Source organism: Notamacropus eugenii, chromosome 1 (genome assembly GCF_028372415.1).
Source record: "Notamacropus eugenii isolate mMacEug1 chromosome 1, mMacEug1.pri_v2, whole genome shotgun sequence".
NCBI classification, from domain to species: domain Eukaryota; kingdom Metazoa; phylum Chordata; class Mammalia; order Diprotodontia; family Macropodidae; genus Notamacropus; species Notamacropus eugenii.
In genome coordinates, this window is record NC_092872.1 from 491,260,120 (window position 1) to 491,277,222 (window position 17,103).

The 17,103-nt window shown below is 38.0% G+C and overlaps 2 protein-coding genes across 3 annotated transcripts in view; one reads left to right on the plus strand and one right to left on the minus strand.

Moving 5' to 3' along the window:
• Positions 1-17,103, minus strand: part of KCNT1 (potassium sodium-activated channel subfamily T member 1) — a 215,864-nt gene that overhangs the window by 187,484 nt on the left and 11,277 nt on the right. The gene's annotated exons all lie outside the window — the stretch shown is intronic.
• SOHLH1 (spermatogenesis and oogenesis specific basic helix-loop-helix 1) overlaps positions 364-17,103 on the plus strand; it is a 58,121-nt gene continuing 41,381 nt past the window's right edge. For both annotated transcript variants that reach the window (XM_072632992.1, XM_072632994.1), the window contains exon 1: positions 364-870. The gene's annotated coding sequence lies outside the window, so the exon portion shown is untranslated. The remainder of the gene's footprint in view (positions 871-17,103) is intronic.

Consider the following 17,103-nt stretch of genomic DNA (forward strand, 5'->3'; position numbering starts at 1 on the left):
TTGGGCAACATACTTGAATATCCAACAAGATACTTGGGTATCCCTCCTGGCTCTGACATCCATTCCCTCAATATGTGATCTTGGGTAAATCACTTCCCTTTTCTGGACCTTAGTTTTTGTTTTTTTTTCCACTCATAAAATTAAGTATTAAGACATTAGGAGGCACCCCATTTTCCAGAGCTAAGGCCCAGCAAGCAAACTGTGCCCTGAGCTTGACATAACAACAATCTTGGTGCTTACCCTCTGGTGAAAACAACACATAATTACTCTATTGCTTTGACCAGTCCCAGGTGTTCTCTGAGCTTGGGCAAGCACTGGACAAACTCGGACAAGTGCCCATCCATGTTCCAGCCATGACGCCCTGCTATGAATCAGACTTGTCTCATTGCTGCTGTTACTCCTTATTGTCAGGGCTACAGCTCACCATGCAGCCATTGTTACATTGAGATCTCCCCACACTCTCATTAGGGGAGAGCCCTGGCACATGTGCCTAATCTCTCTTTTTAATTGCAAGCCATTTCTCTAACTTTGAAAGTAAACTTCTGTTTGATTCCTGACTCTCCTGTCTCTAGCCTGCTCTGTTTGGCTCCAACCATTCACAGGCTAGAGGCTGATTCAGTTTGATTGATATTAATTGATGTCAGAAGTCATACTGGACATGGAACTGGTTCATTGGACTCTTTGGCACCAGTGGGAACAAACTAGGTGACACCAGAGATTTATTTCTTCAGAGTATGACACCCCTCATCTGGTGAGTCCTGTGCCCTTTTCCCTGCTCCAACGCCAGAGCTCTTACCTTGGTTGAGCTGGCTGTTCTTTGTGAGGAAAACTCCAGGGCCCCTCCAAGTGATGAGGTCTCTGATCACTCTGGTAAGGATATACCTTCTTAAACTCCACACTTCTCTTAATTGGTCCCTCTGTATACCTCTGTTGTTTTTTTTAACGACAGGCCTCTGTAAAGTTGAAACTGCACACCTTAGGAACGTGTGCCTCTGTTAAAACCTGGTAAAGTTAGGATTATAACTGCAGGCTTTGTTAAAACTATCTGTGTCTGTTTGTATCTGTCTTATCATTTTGTCTTTGTATCTTTGTAAAATGTCTGTGTTGTGTTTGTGTTGTGAACTGGATTCTGTTACCTTGAAAGATCTAAAATGCAGCAAGCCAGAAAAACTTGTAAGGACTGTAGCCAAAGAGTTTAGAACACTGGAAAAGATAACTGAACTTTGATATTTGAAGCAATTGTCCCAGTAAGCAGGACTAACTCCCCCTTTGGACTTTCTGCAGGAGATTAGGTTATAAGAAAAAAAAACTCTGTAAGATACTTTCTCCCCCCTGTCATTTCAGCTTTGGTTATATTGAAATTACAGAAACAAAGTCAAATAATCAAAGTTGTAGAACTGCTGAAAACTGCTGTAGATTAAGGAGTTTGGAGATTAATTATTTTAAGATTTCAGGAGAGAACTGGATTTTGGATAATTCCAGGAACTCACTCCTTTCTGAAATATTTTAGTAAGTTTTGGGGTACCACTCTGCAGAAGTTGTCTTAAGGAAAAATAAGAATTAAATTTTATAAAAGTAGATGGCATTTTCCCTTGAAAACTGATAGCTTCATTGTTCTAGGGCAATGAAGGAAGGCAGCTAGTTTGGGAGTAATCCCAGGGAGAAGAAGGAAAAAAAATAGGTAAACACTTTGTACTTTATAGCAACCTTATTATCAACTTCCTTGAATAATTGTTTAAACCAGAGATTCCCTATGACGCCCCAGATCAGAGACCCTCTCCCTCTTATTTTGTTAACACCTCTCATCTCAGACCAGATGTCCAAATAAAGATGTTGGAAAAAAAGTTGGAAAAATATAGGAAACTTAAATTATGTTCTGGTTGCAGAAATTTATTATCTGTGTAATCTTAGGCAAGTTATCTTATCTCTTTTTGCCCCAGTTTCCTGATATGTAAATAGAAAAATAATAATGGTACCTACCTCCCGTAGTTGTTGTGAGGATCAAAATAATATAATGATTGCAAAGTGTTTAACAGTGACTGACATATGCTAAACACTGTTATTATTATTTCTTTGATTAAATGTAGTTGTTCCATACCAGATAACTTTAAAATGGTTTTAAAGTGCCAAAGATAATAAGAATAATGATTTTTATATGGGATAATCTGGAAATCCCATTGATGTTATCTGAAGTTCTGTTTCATGTTTTAAATATGATATTGTTTATGTTATTACTGTATTTTTAAATTCTCTTATATTGTGAAGTCTGAGAGAGCATCGTAACAGAAATGCTGTGAGAAAAAATAACTTTTTAATTTGGATGCTGTTACACATGAAATGAGCTTTTAAAAGGATGTGATAAAAATAGATATTTGAAAATTGTTAAATATTTAATAAGACATATTTTGTCATAAAACAGATGATAATAACAATAATAGCTTTAACATAATAGAAAATTTTCATTTGAAATTTTTGACTATTATAAAAGTGTATATGGTGGTTTAAAGATGTATTTTCAACATGTTAATGATGAGTCAACTATCAGGTATTTGCTATATATCTGAAGCCCGAGAATACAGATGGTTTTAATTTATAAGAAAGGATAAATGAAATCTTAACTGTTACAGAATCATCAGGAAAGATATTCAAACCCTAAGTTGTGGTTAGTGAAATTTTGCTATTTAAGGTAAAAATTTCTGGGAATGCAATTTACTATTATTTGAGTTTTGATTACAGGGTCAGTTGTCTGAATTATCATGAAGCCAACAGTAGAAAATAGCATGTGCTGCAGTCTGACAACTCCTAAAGGTAGATGTCTGTGCTAGGAGAAGTTTTAGGGATGACCTTGGCATGGCCTGTAGCATCCTCTTGACTCTGCTTCCCCATTGTGCTACTTCTTTTCTGAAAAGGAAATTTCCCCACCTGGTTAATCCTGAGCCTTGCTTTTAACATTCTGTGACTACATGACTGGTGGCCAGATAGGACTCAAACCTAGAATCAGAGTTAAAGGAGTTTTTCCCTCTGCTATGATGCATGGCATTGTTATAACTATGTCCCTTTTCCCCCTTTTTAGCAAATTTCCGTAATTGAGAAGTTTTATAAGTATAATACTAAACCTATTAAATAATAGATCGATATTGGGACATTTCTGAGTTACTGTAATAGGATGAAGATATGAACACCTTACAATTTTAACCTCCATTTGTGATCAAATTATAATATAATGTTGATATCTTCCTAAGGGGGAAATGATTAGACAAGGTAATAAGACAAAGATGTGCAAAGTTTTACCTTATTATTTGGTTTGAAATTAGCCCTGTGTGGCTGGGAACCTGGATCATTTTTATATGACCTATGTTATGCTGACCAGAAACTCATATCCAAAGATAGATATAAGGAATTTTCTCTAAGGGCTCCTACTAAGTCCTTTTGACTACTCCTATAGCTGTGAGTGTATACTTCTGGATCATCTGAAGAAAGGCCCTGCTCCTGAGTGGATGGCAGAACCCTCCAGAGACTTCAAGATTTGTTTAGTATGGACCCAGAAGCAGCCAACATCCAGATAAGATAGCTAGTCCAAGATTCTGGATGAGGGCTGAGTATACTACCCTAGTTTTTTCTCCTCTTCCCTTTTGTTATGTGACCAACCACCAAGGCCCTGATTCATGTGCGTTGTGTGTTGGCATTTTCTCCCTCTACATTCTTGCCCTGTCCCTCTTTTCTGCTTGCTAGTAAACTAATGGTTAACAATGATACCTGAGACACATTTAACTGACCTCCTGGAATAAAAATGCTTGTCTTGGCTCAACTGGCCTCTTGTGGCATCTTGGTTTATACATGCCCCTCCTTTATTGGCCAGAAGGGTAAGGATTCTTTCAGACCCCTGTCCCTTTGGCCAAAAGGGGAAATGTCAAGATATTAGGAGATATCCTGTTTTCCAGAGGTAAAGCCCAGCAAGCAAGCTGTGTCCTGAGCTTGGCATAACGACAATCCTCTGACAAAAAACACATAATGATTCTATTGCTTTGACTAGTCCCAGGTGTTCTCTGAGCTTGGACAAGCACTGGACAAGCTCTGACAAGTACCCATGTTCCAGCCATGAAGCCCTGCTATGAATCAGACTTGTGTCATTGTTGTTAGTCCTTATTGTCAGGGCTACAGCTCACCGTGTAGCCATTGGTATAAATAATGAGATATCTCCACGCTGCCTTGGGTCCCTCATTAGGGGTGGACACATGTAGAACTATTTGGAACTATGCACCAAGGGCCATAAAACTGTGCATGCTCTTTGGTCTAGCAATACCCATATATACCAGGTCTATCCTCAAATAGTTCAAAAAAAAAGAGAAAAGGATTTAGATGTACAAAAATATTTATAGCAGCTCTTTTTGTGTCGGCAAAGAATTTGAAACTGAAGGGATATCCATCAACTGACTGAATAGTTTATGATATATGATGTGATGGAAAGCTATTGTGCTGTAAGAAATGAAGAAGCGTTTCAGAAAAACCTAGGAAGACTTATGTGAATTGATGCAAAGTGGAGTGAGCAGGATGAGCACAACCATGAGAACAGTCTACACTACAACAGCAATACTATAAGGAAAACCAATTGTGAAAGACTTAATAGCTCTGACCAAAGCAATGATCCACCACAACACCAAAGGACTCATGATATACAATATCTGACTCCAGATAGGAAACTGATGAATTTAGAGTGCCTACTAAAGCATAATTTTCCCCCTTTCTTTACTTTTCTTGCTTTTTTTTTTTTGGAACATGACTTATAGGGAAATAAGTTCTGTATGACTTTATATGTATAATGGGTATCCTATTCCTTGCTTTCTCAACGGCAGTGGTAAAGGATGGAGAAAGGAAGAGAATATAGAACTGAAAATAAAAATTAAATAAAATTGCAGATAGCAATTCTGGAGAGAGTGAAAACATAGATTAAGGATTTAAAAGGATTTTGACAGACTGAAATAACAACATGGAATTCTATAGAAAGAAAAGTAAAGCCTTATCCTTGGGTACAAAACATCAACTTCACAAGTACAAGATGAGAAGATGTTGTTAGACAATAGGTATCCTGAAAAACATTTAGATGTTTTAGTGGACTGCAAGCTCAATATGAACTAGCAATATGATGGGGCAGCCAAGAAAAGTTAATGAGATATTGGGCTCCATTAAGAGAGGTAAGACTTCTAACTGTAGAGAAGTGATAGTTCCATTGTATCCTGCCCTTATCAGGTCTCATCTTGTAATGTAGCAGTCAGTTCTGAATACCAAGCTTTTAATAATGATATTGATAAGTTGGAGTGTTCAGAAAAAAGCAATTGGGATGGTAAAGGGCCTTAAGTTCATGTTATATGAGGGGGCAATTGAAGAAAATGAGGATGTTAAGCCTGGAGAAGAAAAGACTTAGGGGGACATGATAATTGTCTTTGAGTATTTGAAGGATTGTCATACGAAGACAAGATTAGCCTTGTTCTCTCAGGATCCAGAGGGTAGAACTAGGAGCAAAGGTAGAAGCTGCAAAGAGGAAAATTTAGGTTTAATGGAAGGAGGAACTTTCTAACAATTAGAACTATCTAAAAGTGGACAGCCTCTGGGCTGGGGTGGTGTAATGTTAATTAGAGAGCTAAAGATCTTCCCCACCCATTGAGGGTCTGCCCTTTAAGAGAAGCTTGATTAGGGGAGGCCCATACCTTTTGTAAATTTCTAATGAGGCATTGGTTCTAGGGTTGTGATGCCCTCTGGCTCTGAAATGTGTATAAATACTCTGAGGTGAGGTTTTGTTTTAGGGTTTACTAATTGGAAGTTTGTTTGGCCAGATAAGACTCTGGACAGCCATTAAGGAGGCCCCTGACTTTGAAAACCCAGACGTTGATCCTTCTCTCTCTGGTAACTAAGTATGTATGTAATGGTCAGACAGTTGGATCTGTCTGTTGATCTGTGGTGTATGTATTGCTCACAGTCAGACAACTGGAAGCCCTGTCTTTTGGACTTTATTTCTCTGTAGTTTCTCTGAAGTTCAGGGTGCTGATTTTTTTCCCCTGAATTAAGTGAATGATATATGTACTTGACTAAAGTGATTGTTGACCCCTCAAAAGTTGCTTTCCTTTTAGAAAAGCAGATCTAAAAATCTATACAGCAGGTCCTGCTGTGTATGCTGGGTTCCTCGCTGTTATAGGTGGTGGGAGTGGGGGTGGTTTCATTCTTGAAAGTGGTGTTCAAATAAAATCTGGAGAACCACTTGTCAAATATGCTATTGTGTAAAATCCTTTACTGCATGGGTTAGCTTGGTGCATAAGGTTCCTTACAACTGTCAAATTCTATGATACTCCGTTTACTTGGAAAGGAAGTCTTCTCATCATAGATGGAATGTAACACAAAGATGATACAGGCATAGCAGGTCTCTGATGCAGAGAAATACAAGTACTTACTAGAGAGATCTGGGAGCCTACTGCTGACATTCCATTTTCCTTGAAGATGGAAACCATTCCCTCTTTTAGTTTTAGTGTTGGAATGTTTCTGGACTCTGGACTCTAGCAGGTGGAGCTGAGAACATAGAAGACATTCATGCTAAGTTCATAACTACTTCTCAGTGGGAGGGAGGAAAGTTTCATACAGAACTTGGAGAGACATGGTTCAAGGTACAGCAGCTGCGGAGCGAACTAAATATTCAATAGGACTCTCTAAACATTACTATGGTAGCTACAGCTTCTTAGTTCTGCCAGGATACTCAGATTTAGTTGATCAAGGAAGTAGTCAGGGTATATATGAAGAGAGGAGCAAACTAGAACTAACAGATCTCACAAGAGAAGTTTGAATTAGGCCTGCTATTTGTAAGACCATAATTGAGCGTCATTCTTTAGGGTAAGATCAATTTGGGAGTGATATGAAAGAATATATCTAAAGAGACAAGGTATCACATCAACACAATTATGAACAAGATGGGCATGTTTGTGCTTCTCAAGAGAAGTATACAGTATACTGTATACTTCTTGTCTACAACCTCTCTTAATGGAGCCCAATATCTCATTAACTTTTCTTGGCTGCCCCATCACATTGCTAGTTCATACAGTATACAGTTTCTTTCAGAAACTGAAGTCTATTGGACTATTGCTGGGAAGTGAGGGGAGAGGAGTGAAGGCTTTTTAGAAATAAACTCCTGCCTAACCCTGAAATCCTTCCTAAGATAATTCCACTTGTACATATAAGACCCCAAAGTGAAGATGTGGATTCTATGTTGGATAACAAATCACAGGTTACAATTACATTATTCTCCTTTCACAAAGAAAACTTTGTATATACTTCTATAGCCTGTGAAAGGAATAGACCTCTGTGTTCTAAGTGAAAAAAGAAACCCCCAAAATTACTTCTGTTAGGATTATATTATAGCATGCTTGAAGATGACTAGGTAATAATGGGTCTCAGCAAAGTGGAATTTGTTGATGACCAAGCAACATATGCTTACATCCTGGGGGTTATGCTTCCTGCTCCAGACTAACCATCCAACTGTTCCAATTCTTCCCTGAGTCTCCAGACCCTCTAGGGTCTTGTGGCTATCCCACTCCACTTCATGGCAATCTTCCTATCAGAGTGACGTAGATGACACCATCTCCCCAACGTGTGAGTCACTTGACCTTTGTACCTATAGCCACAAGGTTTCCTTGGATCAACATGTACTTCTCTTCTCATTACCCCATTATAAATTCAGCTCTACCTCTCCTCAGTCCCTAGCCTTCTATTGTATCTATTTCCACTATCCCTCTGGACTCCTCCTCTATTGAGCAGCATTGTAAAAATTGCTGTATTTAGAGGAACTGAGTTTCAAATCCTGACTCTGCCATTTACTAGCTATGTGGTCCTCGGTGAGTCACTTTACCTCTCTGTTCCTCAATTTTCTTGTCTACAACATTAGGAGGTTAGGCTAGATATCCTCTAATGTCTTGTTCAGCTCCAAATTCTATGATCTTTAAGTCTCTTTTTCTAACATTCCTTTCTATCTTCTGGTGCTTGTTGACACTTAGCCTTCTCCTAAAGGCAATACATCACTTGACATCCCATCCAAGGCTGGCAGTTCCTTCTCTTACTTTCTATAACCCACAGAGCTAGGAAAATGAGTTGGCAAACTCTATTCTCTAAGTCTACTTTTTAGATCCTCCCTCAGCCACCATGACCTAGCCACGACTTTCAAAGTTCTATCCATTTTCTCTAAGTCCCTGTTGCTGTCATTGATGGGATTCTGGGTGATTCTCTCTATTCCCTCAATACATTTAGTATGTATCTCAGTCTTTTTCTCAATCCCAGCCTTGCTCCCTTTGAACATCCTGGCCTCCCAATTCTTCAAACCCCTCCACTCTTATTGACCTCAACCACACAAGAGTTCACACTTTGAACAGACTCCCCTTTGCCCAAGCGAATTCTTTCCCATATGCCATCCAGCTCCATACCATGTTACTTTCCCTTTTCTAGCTTTTCTTTATGTGCTATCTTCCTCCATTGGAATGTAATCTTGAGGGCAGGGGGAATCTCTCACGTGTGTTTGTACTTGCAGCACTTAGCACAGTGCCTGGAACATTGTAGGCACTTAAATATTCTTCTATGTATATATGTATGTATATGTAGCATTTCTCTGTCCTCTCTGTCTCCATCTCTGCTCCTATCACTCTGTCTCTACCTCTATTTCTCTATCTCTCTCCCCTGATAACAGTTCATCTAGCCTCTGCTTTAAGATTTAGTAAATTAAGATCTAATAAAATAAAATAATATCCAATAAATTAAGATTTAATAAGCAACCTACCACTTTCCCCAGGAGAAGGAAGGGAAACTGGTTGACATAAATGGTCAGAATGACTCCCTGAAACTATAGTAATTCTGTTAACTCCCATATTCGTCTCCATCTAGTTTACTCAAGATTGGCATGTTTTGAAAGGTGCCTAGGATCTGCTTACCCTAAGTTAGTGCCTTGTTAAAAGGCTCCTACTGTAGCTTTTGTCATCTTTACTATAAAATAGCAATTACATGGCCTCTATTTCCACTTCAATCTCACCTGTAATTCTGGATATGATTGGTTTTCTTGAAATTATCAACTCATCATGAACATTGCTTTGCTTCTTAGGAACTAGAAAAGATAGTGGTTGGCAGAATTGATTAGTACTAGCACATCCTTGTATGCTTTTTTGTATGCCTTATTTGGTTTTCAGAAGATCACTGTATCCTATAGTTAGATATAGAGTATGGGGTTGTGTTTCTGTTCTTTGGGACCTAAAGTATAATAACTCATCAAAGAGACCCATCCATTTTGTTTTTGGTTTGCTCTGATTGTTAGAAAGCCTTTTGTTCCATTGAGTTGAAACATGTGACCTTCATACCCTACCCCCTGCTCCTACTGCTTCTAACGTGGGACCAAGCAGAACAAGTTAAATCTCTTCTGCACACAACAATTCTCTTTTCATAATGAGCTAGTCTCCCTGGAGAGCTCCTGTCTGAACCCCTAGGGAATGAGAGAGTCTCATCCTGCATTATTCTAACATTCCTCAGTCTTATTTGCCTTAGTGTTTCTAGGCTTATTTAGGGTATTCTCATCTTAAAATTTCTCTCTTTTTCTTTGTCAATTGAACATGAGGAAGTGGGTGTTTGTGATGGAGATAGGAGTGGGGAAGAGGTGAAGGGAGGTATATTCAATGTGAGAAAAAGTCTACAAGACTAAGTTGGTTCAAAGAAACTGTCCTGAGAGGGTTCTTATGCCAAGCACAAAATCCATTTCTCTCCTTAGTGGAGCCTCTGTCTGACCTATTTCTACAAATCTTGAGTTTGTCTCTGAGTATGCAGAACTCAAGGGTTATTTCTGAAATTGGGCCAGATTCCTATAGTGAAGAGTTGTTGGGGAAAGGTCTCATGACCATCCTCCTAAGGAGTTTAACCTCAAGACCATCATTTATAAACAAAGTGTTTTGGCAGAAAATCAACAGCTTAGAGACCCATTAACTCCTTTCAAGTCCACGGATCATAGTGGGAAGTGTAAAGGGTCTGAGCCATTACAAATACATAATGTCTAACCTCAGATGAGCTCTCCCTGCTGCAAAGAAATCCTTTAATTTATTTCTTGATTCTTCAGCAAACTTCCCATAGCACTATTCCCAACATTTTTTTAGCTCTCCTCAAAACACAAACCTCTCAATGCGCTTTAATCTCTGTGGATAACTTCACCTACTGCTTTACTAAGACAAGATGACTCCCCTAGGTGAACTTCTATCTACTTTTTCAATATTACCCCTTATATATGTACTCAGATATATCTCAGTAACACATCATATAAATCCTCAATTATCTCCCTCTCCTCTTTCCCTCCTGTTTTTAAAGGAAGTGATCTTCTTTTCCAAAGCTAGTTTCTCATCCTGCCCTTGATCCTACCTATCCCCTTATGCTTTCTCCAAGATTCATTCTATCTATCAATCTCTCTCTCATGCATCTTTAATTTGCCTCTAATTCTTTCCCTTCTTCCAACAAACATGCTTATGTTCCTTCTGTCCTAAAAATAATCCTTCCTTTTTGATTCTGCTACTCCTTCCAATTAAAGTTTTCTCTCTCTTTTATATATACTAAACCACCCATTTTCCAACTCCCTTAAGTCTGATATCTACAACTTAACTGAAAGTGATCCCTCAAAACATCAACAATTTTGAAGAAATATCTATAGTATACCCAAGGGGTATTTTATTGATTACATAACTATATGGGAGAAAATCACTAAAATCCAAAGATTAGTTTTAGATTGCAAGAATCTCTCTAATAGACTGAATAAAACAAGAATTCTTATTTCTTTAAGAAGATCACAAGGATGGAAGTAGAGAGTGGAAAAAAACAGGGGAAAAACAAGGCATTAAAATTGGTTAGATAAATACATCTGTAAAGCTGTTCACATAATTCTTTGATATTCAGAGCAGATCACTGAAATTTAACAAGATCAATGGTAACAGAACTCTCCTCAAAGTATGATATTAATAGAAAACAGATAATTGAAGTTACATAGCTAGGCAAACACAGTTGGCTCATTGTTTTACCTAGAGACAAAGTCTCTTCAGAGCCTGTTGGGTTAGAAAAGCTAAGCTATTCATAGCCCTTTGCACAAATGTTCTTCTAGAAGAACTACAATATGGTAGTTCTAGAATTTAATAGACATAGAATCCTGGTCCTATATTTATAATCTCTTAATTTCAAACCAAATAGCCTTTCTTCAGTCCTTATCTTTGACTTCTTTGCAGCTTTTGACATTACTGACTGCTTCTTCCTTCTTGTTGTTATTTTTCCTCTCAGTTTCTTTGACACTCCTCCCTCTTGGTTCTCTCCCAGCTTTGCTGACCTTTATTTGCTTGTGTCCTTCAATGTTTTTTTAATCTAAATGTTGATATTTCCAAAATCTTTGCCCTTAGCCACCTTCTTATCTCCATATTCCCTTTAGTTAAGTTATCTAAGTTCATGGCTTCAACTATCAATCTCTATGAAGATGACTATATTCATTCATTCACTTACTCATTTATTCATCAGAGTTCCTTTTTTTTGCATAATACCATGCTAGTACCAAAAGAAGCACATTTAGATATGGTATATTCCCATGTCCTTTGGAGTTTATGATGGAGACACATGTGGTGTAGTATGGACTGACAGTCAGAAACACCCAAGTTCAAATTCTTCCTCAGACAATTAATTAACTTTGACTATAAACAAGTTACTCCACCTCTCTCAGAATGTTTCCTTATTAATAAAATGGGGATAATAATATCTACAATTCTATCTCACAAAGTTGTCATGAGGCTCTAACAAGATAATATATGGAAAATCTTTGCAAATTTTAAAGTCCCATATTAATGACAACTCTTATTGTACAATTTATATAATTTAGTAGTATAATTTATATAATTTACTGTTGCATAATCCATCATTATCAGCAGTATCAGCATTGTCGAGTAGACTCCCAAACCTAGGTCTCCATTCCTGACCTCTCTCCTGATCTTGAGTCTTAAATCTCTAATTTCCTACTGTCAATCTCTACCTAGAAAAGTCCCAATATCACTTCAAATTCAACATTTAAAACAGAATTCATCATCTTTCTTCACTCCCAACTGATTTTTTTCTAACTTCTCAACTGCAGTTAATCTTTGATTTTTCCATCCTTTGGCCCCATGATCAAATAGTCTAGATTACTATAATATCACACTGGTTGTCTCCCTGCTTCAAGTATCTCCCCATTCCAGTCCATCCTCCACTCTGTCAAATTGTTCTAACATCTCCATGATCGAACGTAAAATCCTTTGTTAGGCTTTCAAAGCTCTTTCTAAGAGAGCTCTCTCCTATCTTTTATGCCTACCTCCTCTCCAGTAATACTGGCTCTTTTGCTGTTTCTGGCACATGGCATTACATTGCCATTGCCTGACTGATCATTTTCACTGGCTGTCCCTCAGGTTTGAAACACTCTTGTTACTTACTTCTGCCTCCTGGCTTTCCTGGCCTCCTTTAAGTCTTAGCTAAATTTCCACCTTCTGCAAAAAGACTTTCCCAGTACTCTTTAATCTTACTGCCTTCCTTCTGAGATCACCTTCAGTTTATCCTGTATATCTTGTTTGTATACAGTTCTTTGTATTTTGTTTTTCTTGTTAGATTATATAAGGCCCTTGAGAACAGGGACTGCTTGTTGCCTTTCTTTGTACCCCAACTACTTAGCATATATAGTGTCTGGCACTCAATAAAAGCTAATAGACTTAAGGGACAGTCTTATTATTCTTCCTTTTAACTTATTTTGTACTTTTCCCCTCTTTTCCATTCTCACTGTCACCACACTAGCCCAGGCCTCATCCAGTTTAATTTCTATGATTCCTAATATTGGCATTTCAACCTTCAGTTGAAATACCCATCATCCATTCTACACACTGCTACCAGGAAAGTTTTTCTAAAATTCAGCTCAGATCTGTGAAGTCCCCTGCTCAACACCTTCAAACATTCTCATTACAGCCAGATTAAGGCTTTCCCCTAGAATTTTCATACTTTCACCTAGAACTTTTTGTAGTTATTGTTGTTCAGTCATTTTGGTTATGTCTGACTCTTTGGGTCCCCAAAGCAAAGATACTACAGTGGCCCTTCTCCAACTCATTTTACAGATGAGGAAACCGAGTCTAACAGGATTAAATGACTTGCCCAGAATCCCACAGATAGTAAGTGCCTGAGGCTGGATTTGAACTCAGGAAGATGAGTGTTCCTGATGCCAGGCTTAGTACTCTATCCACCATGCCACCTAGTTGCCCCACTAACCTAGAATTTAAGGTCTTCTAAAATTTCATCTGGCTCTAATTTTCTACCCTTCTCATCCATGGTTCTCTGAAATATAACTGGGATGATCCGCCACTTCATTGTTTCCAGAACGCATATACTGTACATGTTATGCCATTCCTCATGTATGCTGGAAAGTGATTCTCCTTACCTTCTCTCTGGTTAAATCATCATCATCCTTCAATCCTCATCCTTCACATTCTAAATCATGTCCCTCTTATTCATTTAAGCTTTCCCTGACTACTCCAGCAACAGCCTACGCTTTTATTCCCAAGCACCAGCCTGACACTGACCCCGGCTTCTATTTAACCCTAACCTTGCCGAAGACTGGGCCTAGACTTCTCTCTCACCATAAAATGAACCTTGACCTTTCTTCTTTCTCCCCACAGAATGAATCCTCACCGCTACAGATTGAGCCTTCCTCCCCCACCACAGACAAAGCTAAGCCTTGATTCCCTTCTCCTTACCCCACCAGATTAAGTATTTTCATCTTGTCCTTAGAATGAAGTTCAATTATGTGAGCCATCTCAAAACTGCTTTTGGTCATGAAGGGACAGAGTGAAAAAGTGTAAATTCCTTGGTACTGCTGGAAAAATGGCTCAGATCCTACATCTTGCTCTACCAATGAGAGCAAACATTTCATTTTACTATATAAAAAAGGCCTGTTATATTACACTGAAAGCATTTGTAAATTAACTAAAAGAACCTTGTTTCAATCTGCTAAACACATATACCTGGCACATCTTTGCACTCCTACTTGCAAATGCAGGGCTCTAACTAAGGAACCACTTGACTAAGCAGCATTCACTTCCTATCTTTAAAAATCCCAGAAACCAGTCTTGTATCATATGCAGAAGTGAGTAAACATTCTATCTTTCCCTGGTCCACTGGGGAACTTCTGGGTTTTCTCACGGCCCTTTCCTATTTTAGGCTAACCACACAGACATATTCAGATAGATCCACAAGCAGATATTAATGCAAATATTCATACAAAAAGATACGTACACAGAAAATAATCACATAGACACATGTGCTCATATAGAGGTAGAGAAGCCACATTTATGCAAAGACAGACATGCACAGAGACACAGATACTCACAGAGACTCTTTTACAGACACATATAGCAGGAGTGACAGAGAAATGAAAATACAAATACAAATAACTAAAGGCATTCACAGAGACAAGTACATACATAGTACATACAAAGAAACATGGGAATACACACACATATGCATACATAGCAGATATGTCCGAGACCTAATGAGTAAAACTTCTCAGTTTCAGAGACAGAGCCCAGGATTTCACTATGAATGCATGAAATTTCTTCTTTCCCAAAGTACAAAAGAAAGTCAGCAGTAACCTTTAGGATATACACATATGTTTAGGAAATTGAATAGGAAACTCTAAAGGGAGTTTTTATGATTCATTTCTAAGATCCTGTTAGGATATTAATAGTTTGCTTGTTTTTAATACAATTTCTGCTTAGTTGGGCTCTTCCCAAAACAATTTTTGTAGGTTAATCAAATATACATGTATAGAGGCATAAAACTACAGGCACAAAAAGACAAAGGCACACTAGCTTGTGTAAATCTACATGTATAAAAGCACAGGCAGACATGCAAATATGTAAATATCTTTTGTTTCTTATCTTTCTCACCTCTATCTTCCTGCTTCTGAAATTTCAATTACCTGAGAGCATGATGATTCAAGAACCGATTGAGCAGATGTCCTTTTCACTGTCCTTTCTGGAATGCTATGAGATTTGGAGACAGGGTGGCATCCATCTGTCAATCCCTTCCGAGGAACCACAGAAGTGAGGGACAAAATATTGCTTGTGCAGATGAATCACCTCTGTTTGGGAGAGAACCTCCATGTTCCTCACATTTGGCAGGGCTCCCTTATATGGTGAACATGGGCAACATAGCTTTCCCCCTGGTCTTTGCTGCCTTGCCTCTCCTTTGTGTAAACATTGAGACTGAATTCCCTCAGAACCTCAGTCTAAGTGTTACTTATTTTAGAATTCTCTGGAGGCAGAAAATATCAAGTATACTTAAAAACACAACTTAGCATTATATTCAAATGTATGTGTGTATGTATATGCCACATAATATGTATAAATATAATGTATATATTATATATTTCCTAGTAGCCTACATATATGAACCAAGGATCATTTCACTAGAGAGCTGCCCAAAGGTCAGCTAGATTATAAAAGTGATTCTAAGTCTCCTGTTGGGCTTCTTTTGAAGGGGTAAGAGAATCCTAGAATGGTAGAGCCAATATGGAGCTCTGGCCATTCCCAGGAGACATGAGATTATTTAGATCAATAAAGAGGTGATAAGGGGCCAAGATGGGTAGATAAAATATTGTCTGGGAACAACCCAGACACGTTAGCATAGCAGTTAGTACACTGCTTATTAATCAGATTGTCAGATCAAGGACTGACCTTGATTTCCTCATTCTCTAATTTCTACCCAGGAGGTAGAGGCCATAGTGATGCTACCAGAGAGAGAAGAGTGATATGTGAAAGCATGTGTATAATACAGTTGGGGTTCTGGGTAGCTGAATGGATATATCATCAGGTGCCTTGGAAATGCTATAGGTGTATTTTTCGGCTGGACCAAGGGGTTCATTAATGTAGCAAACTCTTGATCTGAAAATTCCTTCTCCTAGTGTAGATCAGTAACTCATCTGCAGCTTATAGTCTGATTAAGTTTCCTGGAGTTATTGAGAGGACAAGTGACTTGTCCACTATCAATAAGACAGTATGTTTCAGAAGTAGGACTTGAAACTATAACATTGTACATAGTAACACCAATACTGTAAGATGATCAACTGTGAATGACTTAGCTGTTCTCAGTAATACAATGATCCATGACTTATAATGAAAAATGCTATCCATCCCCAGAGACAGAACTGATGGAGTCTGAATACAGATCAAAGCATACATTTTTTTAAACTTTTCTTGTTTTTTTTTTGTATATGTTTTCTTTTATAACATGACTAGCATAGGTTTTACATGACTAAGATGTATAACCTGTATCAAATTGCTTGTCTTCTTAATGGGGATGGGGGTAGGGAAGGAGGAAGAGAATTTGGAACTCAAAATTGTAAAAATGACTGTTGAAAACTGTTTTTACATGTAAATGAGGAAAAATTAAATACTAAATAAATAATAAAAAAGCAAGCTAACCTCAGATTCCAGAATAAAAACAATAATAATACCTAGAATTTATACAGCTCTTTAAAATTTGCAAAGTACTTTAAATGTGTTATCCTGTTTTATTCTCACAACAACCCTGTGAAATAGGTGCTATTATTATCTTCATTTTACAAATGAGGAAACTGAGACAGATGGAAGGTAAGTAACTTTCTCAGAGTCACACTGATGATAAGTGTCTAAGGCAGAATTTGAACTCAGATCCATCTGACTCCAAGCCTAACACTATCCATTGCACAACCAAGATACCTAGAAGCCCTGAGTCCATGTCCTGCCTCTGTCACATACTAGCTTAACCTTTTTGTGCTCCAGGTACATCTGGAAGAATATAACTTGTGAAGCAGATGCCCATCTGCTTTAATAGAGGGAGCTCCTTCACTTGGAGTTCCCTATATCAATGAAATTGTATATCTGACCCATCAAAAAGGAACATGTAGCTACATGCACATATAGATGGTATATAAACTTTGACCACAGAATAAGCCTTAATCTCAGTTACTGACTGGGACAAAGCACTGTTGTGTAACATTTATTTTTGTATTTTTGTTGTTCA